Source organism: Pinus tabuliformis, chromosome 8 (genome assembly GCF_031772625.1).
Source record: "Pinus tabuliformis cultivar Carrire ecotype Pingquan chromosome 8, CPIR1, whole genome shotgun sequence".
NCBI classification, from domain to species: domain Eukaryota; kingdom Viridiplantae; phylum Streptophyta; class Pinopsida; order Pinales; family Pinaceae; genus Pinus; species Pinus tabuliformis.
The window spans coordinates 1,495,519,864-1,495,533,255 of NC_142294.1; the positions used below are offsets into that span (position 1 = coordinate 1,495,519,864).

At 35.5% G+C, this 13,392-nt stretch overlaps 1 pseudogene; it reads left to right on the plus strand.

The window, feature by feature from the left end:
- Positions 1 to 5,621: 5,621 nt before the first annotated feature.
- Positions 5,622 to 12,243, plus strand: LOC149241491 (pathogenesis-related protein PR-1-like; annotated as a pseudogene).
- Positions 12,244 to 13,392: the final 1,149 nt, after the last annotated feature.

Here is a 13,392-nt window from a genome sequence, read left to right on the forward strand (position 1 = left end):
TTGCATCCAATATGCTTCATTGGCTCCTCACTCTTCCTTGTAGGTAGAGATGTCAATGCCAGAACTGTTGAAGTCAATGTAATTCATTTCATTCCAATAAGCTCTTAGAGTATGCCTGAGAAATTCCATTAGCTCACTGGTGACTTCTATTGTTTTAATTATTCCAATTTTCGATCTAAAGTGATGGGATCATATCAAAACCAAAACATTACTCCCTGCACATTGACTTTTAACTCTCATTTTGTATTTAATAATTTGCAGATACAATCACTACTAATGGGTTCAGTAATGCAAGGGGTTCTATGGAAGGATTGAGCTTGATATACTCGTATGCAATACTGATATTTCTAAAGTGATGGGATCATATCAAAACCAAAACATCACTCCCTGCACATTGACTTTTAACTCTTTCATTTTGTATTTAATAATTTGCCGATAGCATCACTACTAATGGGTTCTGTAATGCAAGGGGTTCTAATGGAATGATTGAGCTTGATATACTCACATGCAATACTGATATTTTTAGGTTTGATCATTTCGTCGTATGCAGGTAGGTTAGCTGGATTTAATTATTAAGAAAAGAAAAACATTATATAATATAGAAGGAAGCTGGAACGTAAAATGTAATGTTTCCTCCATTCCTCTATGAAGAGAACAGAGAACTGGGAGAAAATGCAAATGCTTTCATAATGAGGATTACATTGGAAAATCTAATAATATTTAACATTTTCATATTAAGGATTTATCATCATGCCAAACTTAATTTTGGACTGATAAAATTAGAAGGGTAAATCTTTGGTTTGAAACCTGTATGTGGGAGGAATTCATATTTAATATGAATAGGCTGTAGTGGTTGCAACTGTTTCTCATATATTGGACCTTTGATATATTAAAGTTTACACAATCAAAACTTGTGATAAGATTTTTATTGTTTTTTTAATGATTGTGAAATTTTTATAATAATAAAAAGTTTAGCTGTTATATAAATTTTATAAATTTAAATTTTGGTAAATTGGATATTGAATAATTCTATGTTGAGTAATATTATTGAAATGAAATATTGAAATATGTATAATAAAAATGATTTTTAATTTTTTTATCATAGTTTTGAATATAGTTTTCTTATTTATATTTTATTTTATACTAAATATTTATAATGTTATAATGTTAAGGATTAGGTATGTGATATTTTTTTCTTAATATAAAGGGGTATTTGTAAGTTTAAGAATGGGTGTTTGAAATTTATTTTTCTTGATTTTTCAAAAAAAAATCTAAATGATTTGGTGAAGAAGTCTGCAATTTGGTGGCTTGTGGAATAAGATATTAGTTGAATAGTCTTTACCTCTATATGATGTTGAACTAAATGGTACTTTGTGTTGATGTGCTTGGGTCGATCATGGAATCTAAAATTATTAGCCAACTTGATTGTAAAAGTGTTGTCAATCAAAAGTGATATAGTATTTAGTTGTTTCTCTTGCAAATCATCTAATAACTTCCTGATCCACACAATCTCCTTTGTTGTTTTTGTCGTAGCCGCATATTCTACCTCTATAGTGAAATCTACATCAAAATGCTTGTGTGATATCTAAGACATATTTGTTGATCCAAGGCTAATGAGGGATTTTGTAGAGAATCCATTCTCCTTACCCCCATTAAAGTATGAATCTATATGTCCAACTAATTTCCAAGTCTTCCACCTTAAGTATTTGAGCCCAAAGTCTTGATTTCCTTTTGAAGTAGACAATCCATTCTCCTTACCCCTATTAAAGTATGACTAATTTTGAAGTCTTCCACCTTGAGTATTTGAGCCCAAAGTCTTGATTTCCTTTTGAAGTACTTTAGAACTCTCTTTGTAGCACCACAATGTTCTTCATAAGGATTTCACATGATCTTGGAAAGAACCCCAACTACAAATGAAATGTCTAGTTTGGTAGTGGTAAGCTAGGTAAGGCTCCCCACAAGCTATCTATATTTAGTTGACCCTCAAATTTCCCTTTTTCTAATGTTAGCTTCAGATTTTGTTCCACTAGAGTAGAGAGAGGATTACAATTAGCCATGTCAAAATTGTTCAATAATTCTCTATTGTACTTATTTTGGGATATGAATACATGCTTTGAATTTCGAGTTAATTCTATACCCAATTAGTAGTGAAAATGTCCCCATGCTTGTCATATCAAAACCCTTCTTCAATTCTTTTTTTATGTATGCAATATATGCTTCATTGTTCCCTATTATCAAAGCCAACTTTCTTAACAAACAAAGTTGCATCATCAAGATTAAAATGCTTGAAATTAATCCTCAAAAGATGCTTAGTTAACTTTTCATACCATGCATGGCTTATTTTCTTCAAAATATACAAATGCTTGATGAACTTATGTACCTTTAATTCTTGACCCTTCACAACAAATGCTTCTAGTTGAAACATATAGGCATATTATTTCAAGTGCTCATTCAAGAAGGTTGTGTTTGCATCCATTTGATGAATCATCCACCTATTATAAGTAGCCCATTTTTTGTGGGGGTAACCAAAACCAACAATGCACAAATGGTAGGCCATTTTGTCTTGGGAACAAAAGTCTCTACATAGTCTATGCCTTCTTTATGTACAAATCCTTTTGATATAAGCCTCACTTTATGCTCGTCAAGTGAACCATTTAATTTATACTTTTTTTGGTAGACACACTTATAACCAATTGGTTTGGTTCCAAACAGAGAATCCACCAGCTTCTATGTCCCATTCTTGATGACATCATCATACTCCTTTTGGATGGCTTCTTTCCACTCATAATGAGAAGTAGTTTCTTTAAAGGAAGTTGGTTCAAAGTTAGTAGATGAATTTAATTCACAATCATAAAAAACATACATTTCATTAACATCACATGAATGTAAATTATCTACAACACCTCCATCTTATTTAGTTGAACTTCTAGCCCCTGTGTTTCCAACCTCATTAAGATGAACAATTTCAAGTTTCCTTATGAACCACTTTGGTGAACCTTTTTTATATGGTGTAGGTTGTTCCACTTATTGAGATGGTGTTGCATTCCCAACAAGGTTCATTCTTTTAATCCTCTCAATCGCATCATTCAATTCTAATGAAGTGGTCAAATCTTCTTCATGAGAGGGAGATGTCACTTCAAAAGGATATCATAGAGATTGATCCAAGATAGGAATACGCCTTCAAGATGTGTAATCCCATCACCAAACTCATGATGTGACTTTACATGAGTGAAACTATCTAGAAGATCAAGATATCACTCAATAGTTTTTCCGTTCTTAGTGGATTCAAGAAAAATCACATCTCTAGGATGAAATTTTTATTTACCTCATCATAAAGATGATATGCCTTGGTGGTATTTGAGTACCTCAAGAAGATGTAATTTCGACTCCTTGCACAAAGTTTGTTTCTTTTTCTCCATAGAAACTAATAAATAGCAAGTGGAACTAAAACCCCTGAGATGCCTCACTGAAAGAATGTGGTCGTACCAAATTTCATAAGGATTCTTATTCCTAATAATATGAGATGGACTCCTATTTTCACATGTATTGCACATAGAATTGCATCGGCTTACAACATCAAATTCACATGCTTGAAAAATAACACTCATTGTACTATATTCAAGAGTGTCCCATTCAGTCCCTGAGAGGGAGCTCAATTTGTGACTGTCATGATAATGAAGTGTTATGTACCAATATATTTGACGTTTAAATGCCTCCAATTTATCCATATCTGCAAAAGGGGTGTACATAGGCACCTAGAGGTTATAGTGGTACAGTGTAATTGACTCTGAATTGTGCAAATACAAACTAGTCCAATTGTCAATTCCATTAGTTAGAAAGAAAAAAAAAGTGTGTCGCTTATTCTTTCTACTACACCATTTTTATTAGGGTTATATGGAACAATGGTTTGATGTTTGATTAAGTGCAGGTGAATATGTTTTATATAGATTTCAAACTCATTAGAGGTATATTCCCATCCATTATCAATATAAATAGTGATAATTCTAGATTGTGCTTCATTTTCAATCCATACATGAAATTTTTCAAATGTTTCAAAAGCCTGAGACATATGTTTTAACAACAAAACCCAACATGTTCTAATGTATTCATGAATAAACGTTGTGATATATTTATTATCACAAGCAAATGGAATAGGTTTGAGGGAATACAAATCGATATGTATCACTTCTAATTTTCTACATGCTATGAAAGTGGAATTATGAAAAGGTTGTTTCCTTTGTTTCCCATGGATAAAAACCCCACATTGCCTCAAGTTCCTTGGAATGGTAAGTAAACTAGAAACTCCATTGTTCTTTAGCATATGAAGACTATCATAGTTGGTGTGTCCAAATTTTGCATGCCAAAAAAGACTAGAAGATGATGTGCTTTCATCGTAGTGAGAAAGTGATGTGGTTTCATCCTAGTGAGAAAGATATATAGAATTTTATGCTTGCATAGATAACCTTTTCAACTTCAACAATTTGTCATCCTCCGGTCATGTCATGATGACCAAGTTGTCAAAACATCTCCCTATTTCAATTGTTTCATCAAATGTGTGAATGGACTGACCTTATTGTCAAATGTGTACAAGATACAACAATTTCCTCATTAACCTAGGAAGATAAAGAACATCATTCAAAAGAAAATCTAGGAATTTGAGCAATTTAAGCATGATGGTGCCAATTCCTGCAAGTTTGAGACTAGATCTATTTAAAAGTACAATGAACCTTCTATATAGTCATTTAATTCTTCAAAGAAATATTTCTAAAATATCATGTAGTAAATAATACCAATGTCAAGTAACCAAACATCTCTCCAAGAATCAAATAAAGCTTTGAAAAAATCATTATCTAAGCCAATATTGCAATGAGCAACAACCAATATTTAGGTGTTTTACCTTTGTCTTCCTTTTGTTCCTACTTGTATTTATCTTCTCGAGTGTGATTATGCGTATTTTTCTTCATGTCGATTCTTATCCCATCGAACACGAGCTGACATCTCATCTTGATTGTGTATATCCCCTTTCATTTGAAATTCTTCTTTTAGTTTCCTCTCATACTTCCTTCTTTAAAATGATCATGTGATTGATTCTTCACTTCTGAGCCAAGCACATAATATATCTAGTGGGATGAGCTATCTTCTTCCTAAATTCCTTCTCACAATCTTCAATTTTGTCCATCAAAAAATAAGAAAAGTTCTCATCTACCCACTAGCTTGAAGTAATTCAAGATATTGAGAATATGTAAAGTAAAGGGCTTTAATGAAGGTCATGAGAGTATCTCATAACGGTTGTTACATTTAGTTTTCTAAATTGATCAAACCCACTTATATCACAACTATGATTACCTTTACTTTTCTCAACTAATAAACTTTTCATGTTAGAAGTAGGCCCTCCAAGTTGTTTCGAAGTCAATATGTTTTTGCGACCAAAACCTTCAATCGCATTCGGAGGAACAATACTTCCACATTATTCATTGTGAAATCACTCCAATCATTCCCACTCGTCTTCACCTCTCATCCTATAAATCAGAAGCCCTCTCGTGCCCAAATGCGTCAACCTTCCCTCATAGTAGTGATAAGGCCATCAGAGAGCTTAGAGAGTTAAAGTGGGAAGGAAGACCATGGAGAACTTGATAGTATATCATATTATATGGTTGTATTTGATCCTTTTGTTGGTTTATCTATTGTTATGTCTGGGTTCACTACCTTCTATTGTAAGTGCAAGAGGTGACAATGAGGCTTTAGTGTTCCAATTCCTTGTAACCCAAAATGAGGCAAGAGTGTTGGAAAAATTTTATAGGGGCAAAGGAGAGGAGCCTCGCTCAGAAATCAGTTGCAGCAAGTCAATTATCTAGTTATGGAAAGTAAATCGTAGCTGGACAGAAGCTTAATTAAAACACAAAGTTTATTCATGGGAAAACAGAGTAAAAACAAAAATAGTTGTGGTAAAGCTAGATGTGAATGTTTAAAGGCATATCGCAACAAACCAAACTTTGGATTATATTGTAAAGCATATGCGAATACATTCGCATAACAAATTGGAGGTCGTTTCTTCAAGTATAAACAAAAAAGACTTACTGTGATTTACGCTTCACTGGGGTTGTAGAGTAACTATTTGTAAAACTTTGTAAAACTTTTTTTTACTCACCCACCAATATTTCCTCCACAATTTTATCCTCACTAGCTCTTAGAATTACACACTCGACTCCTCTCTACTTTCTCAACCATAGAAATGACTTTTTACTTTCATATTTATCTCAACATACAAATTTGACATTAATACATGACAAAGCCAATCATTAAGACACAAGATGGATAATTTTACATAATAAATGGTTTTCTGAACTTGCAGGTGTTGTGGAGTGTGGGTAATAGTGGCGGAGTGAATATTTTCCCAGAAGTATTTACCAAAATTCATTAAGTGCCTTAAACTCTCTTCTGTGTTTCGGAATGGTCAGCGTTGTACTTCTGCTCAGACTTTAGTCCTTCTACCTGTAAACAAAATCGCAAGCCTGCAATAGTTGACTGGGCAAGCATGGTGTTTGTCAGTGTGTTTAAGGCAGTGGTTGGGATTAATATTTCCAACACCCCCCCTTAATCACAATTGTCGCCATTGAGGATTACCAAATAGTCTCTAAGATAAACAAAACTTTCACGTGCTAATGGCTTTGTGAAAATATTAGCAAATTGTTCCTATGACTTGCGGTGTTGCAACACAATTGCACCATTGTTAATAAACTCTCTAATAAAATGATATTTAGCATCAATGGGCTTGGTCATCTTGTGAAAGACAGAGGTCTTTGACAATGCAATTGCAGAAGTGTTGTCGCAGAAAATAGTTGTCGTTCCCTCTTGGTTGTGGCGAAGATCCCTCAACATCCTTCTCATCCAAACTGCCTCACACGCTACTACTATTACAGTGACATATTCAGCTCTTGTTGTTGATAGTGACACTATTGGTTGCTTCTTGGAGGCCCGTGAAATGGCTCTGAAACCCAAATGAAAAACATATCTTGACGTGTTTTTTTCTGTCATCGACACTTCCTACCCAATCACTATAAGTGTAACCAACCAACCTGAAATCATTTGTTGCGGTGTACAAAATACCATACTGTTTTGTCCCATTGACATACCTTAGAATTCTTTTGGTTGCTTGCCAATGCGTCTCCTTGAGTGTCTCCATGAACCTTGACACCAAACTCACTGCATACATTATATCTAGACTGGTGGCAGTCAAATACATCAAGCTGCCTATCATGCTTTTGTATAATGTCGGATTGACATTCCTATTGCAATCCTCTTTGCTCAACTTCAACCCCATGGAAGTTGGAGTTGGTGTGGGCTTGCTGTTCTACATATTAAACCTCTCCAAAATGTCTACTACATACTTTTCTTGAGAAATAAAAATTCCATTTTCTATTTGCTTCACTTCTATGCCCAAAAAATATCTTAACAACCCCGAGTCAATCATTTCAAATTCACTTTTCATGACTTCTTTGAAAGCAACGATGAGGAAATCATCACTGCATGTAAATATTAAATCATCTACATATAAGACAAAAATAAGAATCTTTCCATCGCTCTCTTTGATGTAGAGAGTAGGCTCACTGTCACATTTGTCGAAACCATTGTCCAACAAGTAAGCATCTATCCTACTATACCATCCACACGGTGCTTGCTTCATCCCATAAAGAGATTTCCTCAACCGATACACTTTATCTTCTTGGCCTTCTACCTCATAACCAAGTGGTTGCGCAACATACAATTCCTCTTTCAGCACTTCATTCAAGAATGTTGATTTTACGTCCATTTGATACACTTTCCATTTATGTTGTGCAACAATCGCCACAACTATACACATTGTCTCCATCCTCGCCACTGGCGCAAATGTCTCTGCATAATCTCTTCCATGTTATTGCTTGTATCCTTTGACAACTAGCCTCGCTTTATGCCTTTCAATCTTATCATCGACATTTCTCTTGGTCTTATAGACCCACTTCACTCCAATGACTTCTTTTCCTTGCGGAAGGTTCACTAACTCCCATGTGTCATTCTTTTCTATTGCTTATATTTCTTTCTCCATTTCCACAACCCATTTTTCTTCTTTGATTGCATCTTCAAAATGGATTGGGTCATCTACATGACAAAATAATGCAAATAAGGAATTTAGACCAAAGCTACTACCAACTTCATCTTGCTCATAAATCTCATTTAAATTTTTGAATTTTGGTCTTCATGTGCTTACTGAAGATGGGTTTGTCATGTCACTTGGTGTTGCGCTTTACGGATTTCTTGGAGAAGCACTTGCTTGAGTGCATGGTGTTGTCCAATTATTGTTGATGGGGTTACTTGTTGCTTGCTTTGTTGCGGTTGAATAGGAGTAGAGGGAGTCACTGTTGATGAATTGCTTGATGTTGTCAATTCCTCTTTGTCCTCGTGGTTTACATTCTTTCACATTGAATGTCTTCTCTAAATTTCTATCCCATGCTTCCTCTTCTATGAAATAAACATCTCCGTTGATTATGACCTTCATGGTTGATGGATTGTAGAGCTTGTATGCCTTGGATTCACCACTGTATCCAACAAATATGCATTTCTCTCCCTTGTTGTCCAACTTCTTCCTCAACACATCTGAGACATGCATAAGCCACACATCCAAAGACTCTCATGTGAGTGATATTGTGTTTTCTTCCACTCCATGCCTCTTCAAGATCAACATCCTTGACACTTTTGGTTGGACACCTATTAATGATATACATTGCACAAGCGACAGCTTCAGCCCAATAATCATTTGGAAAATGCTTTGCCTTCAACATATTCCTTGCCATTTCGATAATTTTCCTATTCTTCCTTTCTGCGACACCATTTTGCTGAGGTGTATACCTTGCTGTAAATTGCTTGTCAATTCCATGCTCCCTGCAAAATCGAAGGAAGTCATTTGAAATGTATTTGTCACCTCTGTCAGTCCTAAGGACTTTGATGTAGTTTTCGCTTTACTTCTCAACAAGAGCTTTGTATTGACGGAAGCGCTCAAACACTTCACTTTTATGTTTTAGGAGATAGACCCATGTCTTCCTTGTGCAGTCATCTATGAAGGTCAATAAATAGTGGATGCCACAAATTGATGGTGTCTGCATTGGTCGACATAAATCTGAATGGGAAATCTCCAAAGGTGCCTTTGTCCTTATTAACTTTCCTACTAGAAATGTCTCTCTATGTTGCTTACCCAAGATGTATCCTTCACATAGGTTGTCCAATTTTTCTATGAGCGGCAACCCCTTCACCATGCCTTTCCTATGCAGCAAATTCAAACCTCCAAAGTTGAGATGTCCAAATCTCAAATGCCATAACCAATTTTCATCTTTGACCTCTGCTTGATAGTTCACTTGTGTAACAGGTGCAACTTTTCTTCCATCCTCTTGTGAATTCATTGACATTTGTTCTTGTGCACCTTCTTTCTTCAAATCTGACCTTATTTTTAGTGGAAACATTCTATTGTTTCATTTGAACCTTTGTAATCAACTATCTGCTTGGAGGTATATGCAAAATTGTGCACTCATCGTTTTTGAAAAAGACATTGTATCCTTTTTACATGAGTTGTTAAATACATATGAGGTTATGCCTCAAAGTAGGGACAAAGTAAACATCCGAGATGTACTTCTTCTCCCCCTTCTTTGTTAGGATATTAACTCTTCATTTGCCCATGACAGAGACTTTGCTATTAGTCCCTAATGTCACTTCAGATTTCACACTTTCATCTAGATTGGAAAACATTTCTATGTTCCCTGACATGTGGTTGGTACACCCTGAATCTATATACCATACATCACTTTGTTTTTCTTGTGTTACATTACAAGCTAAAAACATTCTATCATGGTTCTGATTTTCCTTTGTGAAATTTACACTTGGTTTTTTACTAATGTCATATTTCTTCTTTCTACATTCATTTTGCATAATGACCATACTTCTTACAGTAATGACATTGGACTTGAGATTTATCATACCTCTGACCTTGTGCTTGATTTTGGCTTGGGCCTTGACATGGATTTTGATTGATGCCCCTTTCACTTGAGCTTGAAGGGCTGCTTCTTCCACCTCTGTGTGGGATTCTTCCTCTTCCTCTAGCATATGCTCTTCCTCTGCCTCTACCTTGACCAAATGAAACTTGTGTCTTGAAGGCATGCTCCAATGAGGAGCGTGTTGCTCTATTCAGTCTATGTTCATGAGAAATCAATGATGCATGAAGCTCATCCATTGAGAACTGCGAGAAATCCTTTGTCTCTTATATGGTGACAACAATGGCATCAAACCTTGTTGGCGGACTTCCCAAAACTTTCTCAACTATTCTCCTTTCCTCAAGTGTCTCACCATGAGACCTGATTTGAGTAGCTAGTCCAATTTCATGTGTAAAAAATGAGTTTGCATTCTCAGACTCTTTCATACAAAGTGTCTCAAAGTCCCTCCTTAGAATTTGTAGCTTTGTTGTCTTCACTTTTGCCATGCCTTGGTAGGTTTTTTGGAGGGTGTCCCATGCTTGTTTGGACTTTGTTGCTGCTGAAACCCTTGGGAAAATACTTTCATGAACTACTAAAAAATCTAGAAGAGGGATTTTGTATCCTTCTTCCTGTTGTCCCTCAACAAATTCTTTTCTGCTTGAGACAAGGCATTGTATGTTGATGCATATGCTATTTCTTGAAAACCATTATCCACCAAATCCCAAATGTCTTGAGAAGAAAACAGGGTTTTCATTGTAATAGCCCAATAATCATAATTTTTGCCATTAAACTAAGGTATATGAGGATTAGTCAAGCTTGTGTTTGATGTTGTTTTCATTGTAATAGCCCAATAATCATAATTTTTGCCATTAAACTAAGGTATATGAGGATTAGTCAAGCTTGTGTTTGATGTTGCCTGTAAAAAAAACTTTCTACCTACTGATAAATACCCTCCAAAGGAAAAAACAATCTGCCCTCAAAACAAAAAAAATTAATTGATAGTAAAACCACTTGTTTTTACACTAACAAGGTTTAACCAGCTCTACCATGTTGGAAAAATTTGAGTGGCTCATTAATCAAGGAGAGGAGTCTAGCTCATAAATCATTTGCGACAAGAAAATGGCAAGTGGAGAAAGGCTTAATTAAAACACATAGAGTCTGGCTCATAAATCGGTTGCAACAAGCAAATGGCAAGTGCAGAGAGGCTTAATTAATTAAAATAGATAGTTTATTTGCTGAAACTGAGTAAAAACAAAAATAGTTGTGGAAACACAGTTTATTCACGAAAAGAGAGTAAAAACAAAAATAGTTGCCGTAAAGCTAGACATGAAATTATGTAAAAACACAAAAGACTTAGTGTGATTTACGCTTCGCTGGGGTTGCGGAATAATGTCTGTAAAACTCGGTAAAACTTGTTTGGAATAATGTCTGTAAAACTCGGTAAAACTTGTTTTCACTCGCACACCAATATTTCCTCTACAATTTTCTCCTCACTACCTCTAAGACTTACAACTGGACTTGTGTCTACTTGCTCAATCATACAAATTACTTTTTACTTTCATATTTATCTCAACATACAGATTTGACATTAATCCATGACATAGTTAATGATTAAGACACATGATGGACAATTTTACATAATAAATGGTTTTCTGAACTTGCAGGGGTTGTGGAGTGTGGGTAACACTCGCAGAGTGAATGTTTGCCCATATGTATTTACCAAAATTCATTAAGTGCCTTAAACTCTCTGTTGCATGTTGTAATTCTGCTCAGATCCTTCCACCTGCAAACTAAATGACAACCCTGCAGTAGTTAACTGAGCAAGCATGGTGTTTATCAATGTGTTTAATGCCGTGGTTGAGATTAATATTTCCAACAACGACCCCAAATTGGAGATAGTTCCCTTGTGTGAAATGTCAATGTTACCAGCTATGCCAAGCATATCCTGTCAGAAACGAACTCCACTTTCGAGCACTCGAATGGGCCATTTGGGGAAAATATTTTCAGGGAAAGTGAAAGTGGTTGGCGACCCAAGGAGACAATGGCTGCGTGGATCGGGGAAGACCGTTACTTCAACTATCATACTCATTCGTGCAATGGGTGTCAGGAATGCGGGCACTACACTCAAATTGTGTGGAAGAATTCTCGAACAGTGGGCTGGGCCAGGGTTATTTGCAACGACGGTGATACCTTCATGACCGGCAATTACAATGCCCCTTGCAATTATGTAGGTCAAAACCCCTACTAAAATTGCATCCAACTCAAACACTATGCTTCATTGGCTCGTCGATCTTTATTGTACGTAGAGATTTCAGTGCCAGAGCTATTGAAGTCAATGTAATTCATTTCATCCCAATAAGCTCTTAGAGTATGCCACAGAAATTCCATTGGCTTACTGGTGAATGTTATTGTTTTACTTTTTCCAGTGTTGGATCTAAACTGATGGGATCATATTAAAACGAAAACATCACTCGCACATAAACTTTTACGTGTTCCATTTTGTTTTTAATAATTTACAGATACAATCACTGTTAATGGGTTCAGTCATGCAAAGGGTTCTAGGGAAGGATTGAGCTTGATATACTCGTATGCAATGATGATATTTTTAGGTTTGATCGATACGTCGTATGCAGATAGGTTAGCATTAATTAACGGAAAACAAAACATTATATAATATAAAGGAAGCTCGAACGTAAAAATGTGATGTTTTCTCCATGACGAGTACAGAGCACTGGGAGAAAATGCAAATGCTTTTCCGGTTTACAGCGAGGATTACAACGGAAAATCCAAAAATCTTAACTTTTTAAGATTAAGGATTCATAATCATGCCAATCTTAATTTTGGACTGATAAAATTGGAAGTCTAAACCTTTGGTTTAGAATATAGGTTGGAGGAATTCATATTTAACATGAGTAGCGGTAGTGCGTGCAACCTTTTCTCAAATATGGGTCCTTAGGTAGGTGTGGGTGAAACCCTTTCTCAAATATTGGCCCTTCAATATACTTAGGGTTTGCCGAATCAAAACTTGTAATAAGATTTATTGTTGTTTTAAAATAATTGTGAAATTGTTATAATAATAATAAATTTGTTATTATATAAATTTTATAAATTTTCGCTGTGGAGTATGCTCTAAAACTGTTTTTTGTTAAGAGTTAGTCCTTTTTAAATTTAAGGAAATATGTTAACGGCCCAAGGCCCAAAGGAATTTGGCACGAGTGCCCCTTATGGACCACCACCATCATCGGGTAGGTGGTGTGGTTTTCCTTGAATAAGAGTAATGAGTCAGCATCTGCCCCCTTATGGACCACCACCACCATCGGGTAGGTGGTGTGGTTTTCCTTGAATAAGGGTAATGAGTCAGCTTGCATTGCAGTTAATAGCTAGAAATGGACAAGTG